The sequence below is a fragment of the Serinus canaria genome, chromosome 1A, assembly GCF_022539315.1.
Source record: "Serinus canaria isolate serCan28SL12 chromosome 1A, serCan2020, whole genome shotgun sequence".
Classification (NCBI taxonomy): domain Eukaryota; kingdom Metazoa; phylum Chordata; class Aves; order Passeriformes; family Fringillidae; genus Serinus; species Serinus canaria.
The window spans coordinates 46189219-46195831 of NC_066314.1; the positions used below are offsets into that span (position 1 = coordinate 46189219).

The following is a 6613-nucleotide window of genomic DNA, read 5'->3' on the forward strand; positions in this document are numbered from 1 at the left end:
CTCTTTCGGTTCTGAGGGCAGTGCTCTTTCCCGATACAGAGTCAGCTGCTTGTGACCGAGAAAACAAGCCAAGCCCAGCTCCACAACCTGAGCCAGGGTCAGGCTTGCGTTTCCTTTCCTTCTTCCCGCTGTGCTAACCAGCACGACCGGGCTAAGTTCACCCAGATTGTTGTGCTGTTAGAGTAGCTTGGGTGTCCATGGGGGCTTAGATTAACTTGTTTAGTTTCGTTTGGACACTTCTTTAGAGGTGACTGACCGTCCCAGCACGGATGTCAGTACCTCAGCACTGCCAACATGGCCCTTCTTGCACTTTGGACACGGATCCCTCCCTCCCTCTGCTTCCCAGGCACAGCCTGGCCCTGTCCCCTCGCCTGCAGCCGCCGTGCTTATGCAGGCACAGAGCAAGGTGCCACAGTGCCTGCTGCTAGAGGGAACCACTGACACCTCCAGTTCTGTAAGGGGTAAAACTCTCCTGCCCTTAGTCCTCCTGGGCCCATCTGGAATGGTTTGTCCTACTAGCAGTCTTCGTGGTGGGGTTAGCCCTCCTCTGTTAGGAGGGCTGTGTGCTGGGTGGAGGCTTATGCATGTGGGACGCCTAGCCGTGAAGCGGTTCACAGATTTTCATCCAGTAATTCCATGCTTAGGCATGGTCTAGAAATGTCCATGTGGTACACATGTTGTGAGCCTGTTAATACTGGCACTCACATCCCAGAGCACAAAGTAAGTGGGAAGAAATACTGGAGGAAGTCCTGAGAGAAGCTCAGTGGACAGACATGCAAGTGGTGGTGGGGGGATGCCTTCCTATGTGCCTCTGTGTGTGGAATAACCTCAGCGTGGAGAGGGACAAGGGTCTGCATCAAAGAGTTCAGATCATGGGGGGCTTAGGCAGGGCTCTGGTGGGTGGGGACAGAAATCTTACAGCAAATGAAGTCCAGCAGTCCAGAGCTGCTGAACTGAAAGGGGAGAAGGAAGCCTTGGGGCTGAACATGGCCATCTTCTAGCATTGGGGCTGATGGCTGGGAACCTGAGGAATAAGAGACTTCTGAAGCAAGACCTCTGTTCCAGTGAAGTAACATACTTTGGCAGGGGCATGTTTGTGCTCCCAAGAGGGAGGGTCTTGCAATTTGGGAACAGGATGTTTATTTTTCTGTCATTCAGAGAGAAAAAGGGTATATAATTTTTATCTGGTGATCAACCAGCTCTTTAGCTGATCTCAGCACAAGTGAAGCTGCTGTTTCACTGCCATGGGCAGAAGGCACAAGCAGCTCTTTCAAAAATATCCTTGCTTTCACACTGGGGTCCTGTTTGCAGGGGTAATCAGGATGACTGCCACACTGGGTCTGCTCTGCCATGCCAGAGCATTTCTCCCTGGAGCCACTGTCCCCTAGAGGGGTGGCTGTGCCAACACCAGCACATGTAACCTGACATTGCTTCCACTGGGCACACACCTTAACTTTTTGGCCTTTTTTCCCAGGAGAAGATCCCTGTTCAGCCAAGTTCGTCTGCTGCCTCATCTGCTTGACTTCCAACATTTTGGAATTGCTGGCTACTGTGCCCTTAGGAGGTGATGTTTAAATGTTTAAAATATACCATTTGGGAATGTTACTCTTGGGGTGTGGCATCTCACTGGCCAGAGCTGGTTGTCTGATTGTGCCCCTGTGGCAGAAGCACTTTTCAGTGTTTCCTGAGGAGCCCCATGTCTCCTCAGGAAAGGCAGGGTCTCAGTCTCTGCTGCTTTTTATGCCTCCTGGGATGCCATAGCTGCTAAAAGGGAGAAATGCGGTTAAAATTTGACTCCAGATTGCCCTTGGTCCCAGGTGACCTTCTGACTCTGGAGGCTTCCTTCCACACCTTTGGCTGCCTCTCTAGCAGGTATTTCCCTGCCTTCTCCTTCCAGGTGTTAGGGCAGGGAGGATTGTGCCCGAAGGCTGGGCAGGATGCAGTATGCCTTTCCATTCCCCTTCCTGGGGACATTTTACAGGGATGCTCTGACTGCCCCTTGGGCTTCCAGTGCCCAGGTCTGATGATGGAGTGGTTGGGAAGGACAAGTCTCCTGGGGATGAGGTGCGCAGGGAAATGATCACCAACACGTCTCATGGAGAAAGAATGGGAAGGGAAAGAGAGCAGGGCTTCTGCCTGTGTGTGCCTGGAGGTAGGAGAGACTGGATGGAGTGTTTGGGCTGCTGGGTCCTGTTTTCCTGTTTTTGTGGGTGGGAAAGGAGAGCGTGTTCCAGGAGCCAGCTTCTGCTAAAATCCCTTGTGGGCGTTGCTTCCTGGAATTCTTTCCTGAAATGGACATCGTTTTTGCATGCATTAAGAAGGTTTATGTGGTTTTAAAGTGGAATTAACTGCTCTGCAGTACTTGGTTTCTCATTGTGCAGTTAAAGCAAACACTCAGCAGTTTAGTAATATTAATATTAAGGAAAGCATGAGATGAACTGGGACTATGCAAAATCTTTTTGCTGATTTTACCCTCCTGTTTTAAAAGTAAACCACTACAACTTATCCCACATATGATTCTGTGGAATAATACCCCAGTCTGGCTATAAAACACAGAAACAAAATATTAGGAGTTGAGATATTTATTTATTTGTTTGTTAAACTTCCTCTAAGCAATGTCCATTCCGGGAAAGCCTAGAAGAATGTGATCTGTTACATTTCTCCCCTTGGTTACAGTACACTATATCTAGGAATGAAATCTGCAGCTGGGGGGAGGAACTGCCAAGCCTGCAAAAACATTTTACAGTTGATATTGAATTTCATTAATAATATTTAGCCCAATGAGCACAATATTACTAATGCATGTACCCTATTGCCAATAGGAGAAAATATTTTTTAACCTCTCTGGAATTTGCCTTGGGTTTATTTTTTCTCCAGTGAGATTGTTGTCAATCAGTAAATCATAGTGGAGTAATGTGATGAAGACAGTTTAAATTACAGAAAAATGAGCTCTTTCAAATGCTGAGATTGAAGGAAATCCAGCCAAAGAACTCCATACTTTGTGGAGCATACTCTTTACTGAGGTTTGAGGTTATAGGAAAAAAAAATGGCTTATTGGTATTTAAAGAATCAAACAAACTTGTAATGTTTACTTTTTTTCACTGTCTCAGGTACTTGAAATATCCTAGTCAGAGTATCAGTGCCTTGTGTCTGTGAAACAGAGTAGTGCCTTGAGTTTCTGAAAAAAGAATAGAAACAGGAATGAATTATTATGACTAACAAGTTCCAAAAGATTGTTTGACAAAAAGTTATTGTCTATCAGTCAGCCACTTTGGGGGCTGTTCAGGGGGTGTACACCAGGCTGGGACAGGGGAATCTTGGTAAGAGTTCAATAATTAATGGGAAAACAGTTACCCTGTAAAGGCTGGTATTTTTCTTTTGGTGACAAAATTTTTTTTTGTTTGTGTAAAGTTACAGTGATTAAATTAAATTTTCATATATCTGGTCAGAATATTTTTCATATGTCTCTGGTCAGAAAAAAAAAAAACAAAAACCCAAACAGCATGTTTGTCCTGGGAGGAAAAATACAGGTATTTTTGCTTTTATGACTTCTGTTCTTAGCCATGCTGTGAAAATGTTCTCCTGATAATTTAGGGGGTTTTTTCTGGTGTCTTGGTAACCATTTTGATTCATAGGGGAATATTACAGTTACAAATTAAAAAAGCCTCAACAACCCAAACCAACAAATAAACATGATAATCCCAATGCCAGGAGTACATGTAAGAAAGCTGCTGAGGGTTGAATCCCTTATGCAGTTCCTTTTAGCAAATATTTATGAATCTGCATACAAACATCTCATATTGACAAGGGAGCTCACTTCCTACTCAGTATGGCTTGTTTATTTTTAGTCTGGGAACTGGACAGCTATGCTTTCTCAGTAGCACTAATTGCCACTGCTCTGTTTTTCATATGTTTGGGCTTCTGAAAAGAAGAATTGGCATAAAATGCCAAAAGTCAGGAAATACTTGTCTACCTCTTGAACTAATGAAAGCATTAACAAAGCAGTCAGCATTCTAAAGTGTATGTACATTAAAAAAATATCACCCACTGAAATATCAATGTGACTTCTTTCCAAATAACAGTTTGCTTGTTTGCTTTCTCTAGGCAACAATAACAGTGCTCCTGTTTTACATCTTGAGGCCATACAGTTTTCTAGGCTGAAAATCAGCAAAGTGTCATTGAGGGCTACGTAAAGCTCCAGAAAGAATTTCTGTCAAAAGTTCTACTGCAGCTGTGATACTCCTTGCTGTTCACCTTTTTTCAAAAGCATTTAACAGCTTTCATCAAGATCAACAACAGAAATTTTGTCAAGTCTTTTGATCTAATAAACTTAGTCACTGGAGTGGATCCACATGGGGAAATGCACATACATAATCATGAGAAGAAGAGAAGAAGTTTCTTGAAGGGATCATGATCGATTTGATAAACTAATATTTAATCTAAATATCTTACTTGCTTTGCATAGTACTGGCATTGCCCTGACATGTTTTGCTCCTGGTACACATCCAGCAAAAGAACTTTATTCATTGTTAGATGTATGAATGCAATCCATACAATTTCATTGCATGAAATATGTCTTTGCTTGTATTTTAGCACCAAAATAACTGAACAGGACCTAGTGAAGCTCGACCTGACAAACAGTTTTGCAATGCATACTGGTGTTTATAGGTCTTGGTAATCATAGCCTTACACAGCCTCAGGCTCTTAGGCAGCCAAAGTGGTGTTCAGTCCTGAACATCTCCTCCTCTGCTAAGTTTTCCTTTTTTTCTGTTGTTTGTTTACAGTATTTATGTCACAAACAGGAAGCAACAATTTACAGGAATTATTATTGTTGGCTAAACTTCATCCCTAAGCTTTCTAAAAGTCATTTACTCGAAGGAGTTTGCTTTGCATATCTGTGGGAAACCTCTTGAGTAATAGTATGTCAATCACAAGCACGAAAGGAACAAACACCAAGTAAACAAGGAGAAAAACATGCTTCGACCCTTTTTATCTCAGGAAAACAAGTAAATACAGGTTACAGAAAAATAAAATGTCTCCTTGTCCTCCTGTGAAATGACTCTTTGAAATCTGAGGCTACATTTGTCTGTGAGCTTAGATGTAGGCAAGGGCCCTTAGTGACACTGTGATGGCTCTTCTGCAGGTGTGAGAGGAGCTCACAGCTCCTGAGCACAAACTGCGACTGACACCAAAGCACTGAGCATGACACTCCTTGTGCTCAGTGCCTGTGCCCTCCCCATCCTGACCCTGGGACTGCCTGCTCAGCTGTACTGCAGAAGCTGACAGGTGAAAGTCACCTTGCTTGGAACAAAAACTGCCTTCTGGATGAGCAGGGTTAAGCTACAGGGAAAATGAATACTTCTGCTCTGCACTGCTCATCTGACTTGTTCTCTGACGATGCACCAAGATCACAGAACCACCACAGAATCACAGAGTGGTCTGGTGGAACTCGGTGATCTTTAAGATCTCTCACCTCCCCTGCCATGGGCAGGGATACCTTCCACTAGACCAGGTTGCTCCAAGTCCCACCCAACCTACCTTGAACACTTCCAGGGCTGAAGCATCAACAGCTTCTCTGGCCAACCTGCTCTGGTGAGTCCTCACCCTCGTAGTGAAGATTTTTTTCCTGATATTTAATCTAAATTTATGCACATGTCTTTTTATTTCTTTGCATTTCAGCACCAGGGGTGTTGCTCACATCTTGACTTCTATACTGTGGGTATCTTAAATTTGATGAGCTAGATCCAACCTATTAATGTTTCCCCAAAAGAGAAACGTACAAAAGTTCTATTCCCTAATAAATGCCGTTGTTAGGGCCAAAGATCTTCATAACACACAAGGCTCACCTCTCTAAAATCACCTGCACCTCTGATCTCACAGTCTACACAGAAGGAGTGTTGGAACCCTGCATGCTGAGAATTTTAAACTTCCTGTGCTGAAAGGCACAGACCCACAAGAGAACACTACATTTAACCTGAGCTGTGGAGAAGGCTTCCAAAATTGATTGATAACACTAGAATTGAGGGTGTGTAGTTAGTTAGAAGTGTGTAATAACACAGAATAGAAAACTTAGAATTTAAGGTTTTAAAATATGGTAATAAAAATGAAACAAAATGAAAGTTTTAAGGCAGAAACAGGTTGTTGTTCTTTACTTTCTTCTTCCTTCTTCTTCATAAGTTTAGGTGACTAAACAGAAAAGTTCACATTGTGGGCTTCAAAGGATTAGTTATTGAGTTAAAAAGGAAAATAATCTAGGTATCATTTCTTATTTGGATAGTTTAACCTTAAAAGCCCTTATAGCAAGAGATGGTTAACCATTTTGTACCTTACTACTGAAAGACTACAGAACTCACAGCTGTGAGGCTGTAACACTAATAAGAAACAATAAACAACTAAGTCTGAACACGAACTATCGTCTCAAGTACCTTCAATCCCAACCCCAGAGGAGCTGATGATGTTTAATAGGTGTGTCATTTGGTCAGCATACAGATCCTTGCTCTGCTGTCAGTTACCCTGAGCTTCCCCACTTTGGCTGAAAGCAATCAGAATAGTGTCTTCCATGGTGAATGAAATAAAACCACACAAAACCAAATCATGCACCTTTCACTGTGCC

General features: G+C 43.1%; 1 long non-coding RNA gene across 1 annotated transcript; it reads left to right on the forward strand.

Moving 5' to 3' along the window:
- Positions 1-15: 15 nt before the first annotated feature.
- On the forward strand, positions 16-4564 carry LOC127060429 (uncharacterized). Its single transcript, XR_007779489.1, has 3 exons — positions 16-97; positions 1475-1564; positions 4105-4564. It is a non-coding gene; the product is annotated as an uncharacterized LOC127060429 (long non-coding RNA).
- The last annotated feature ends 2049 nt before the right edge of the window (positions 4565-6613 follow it).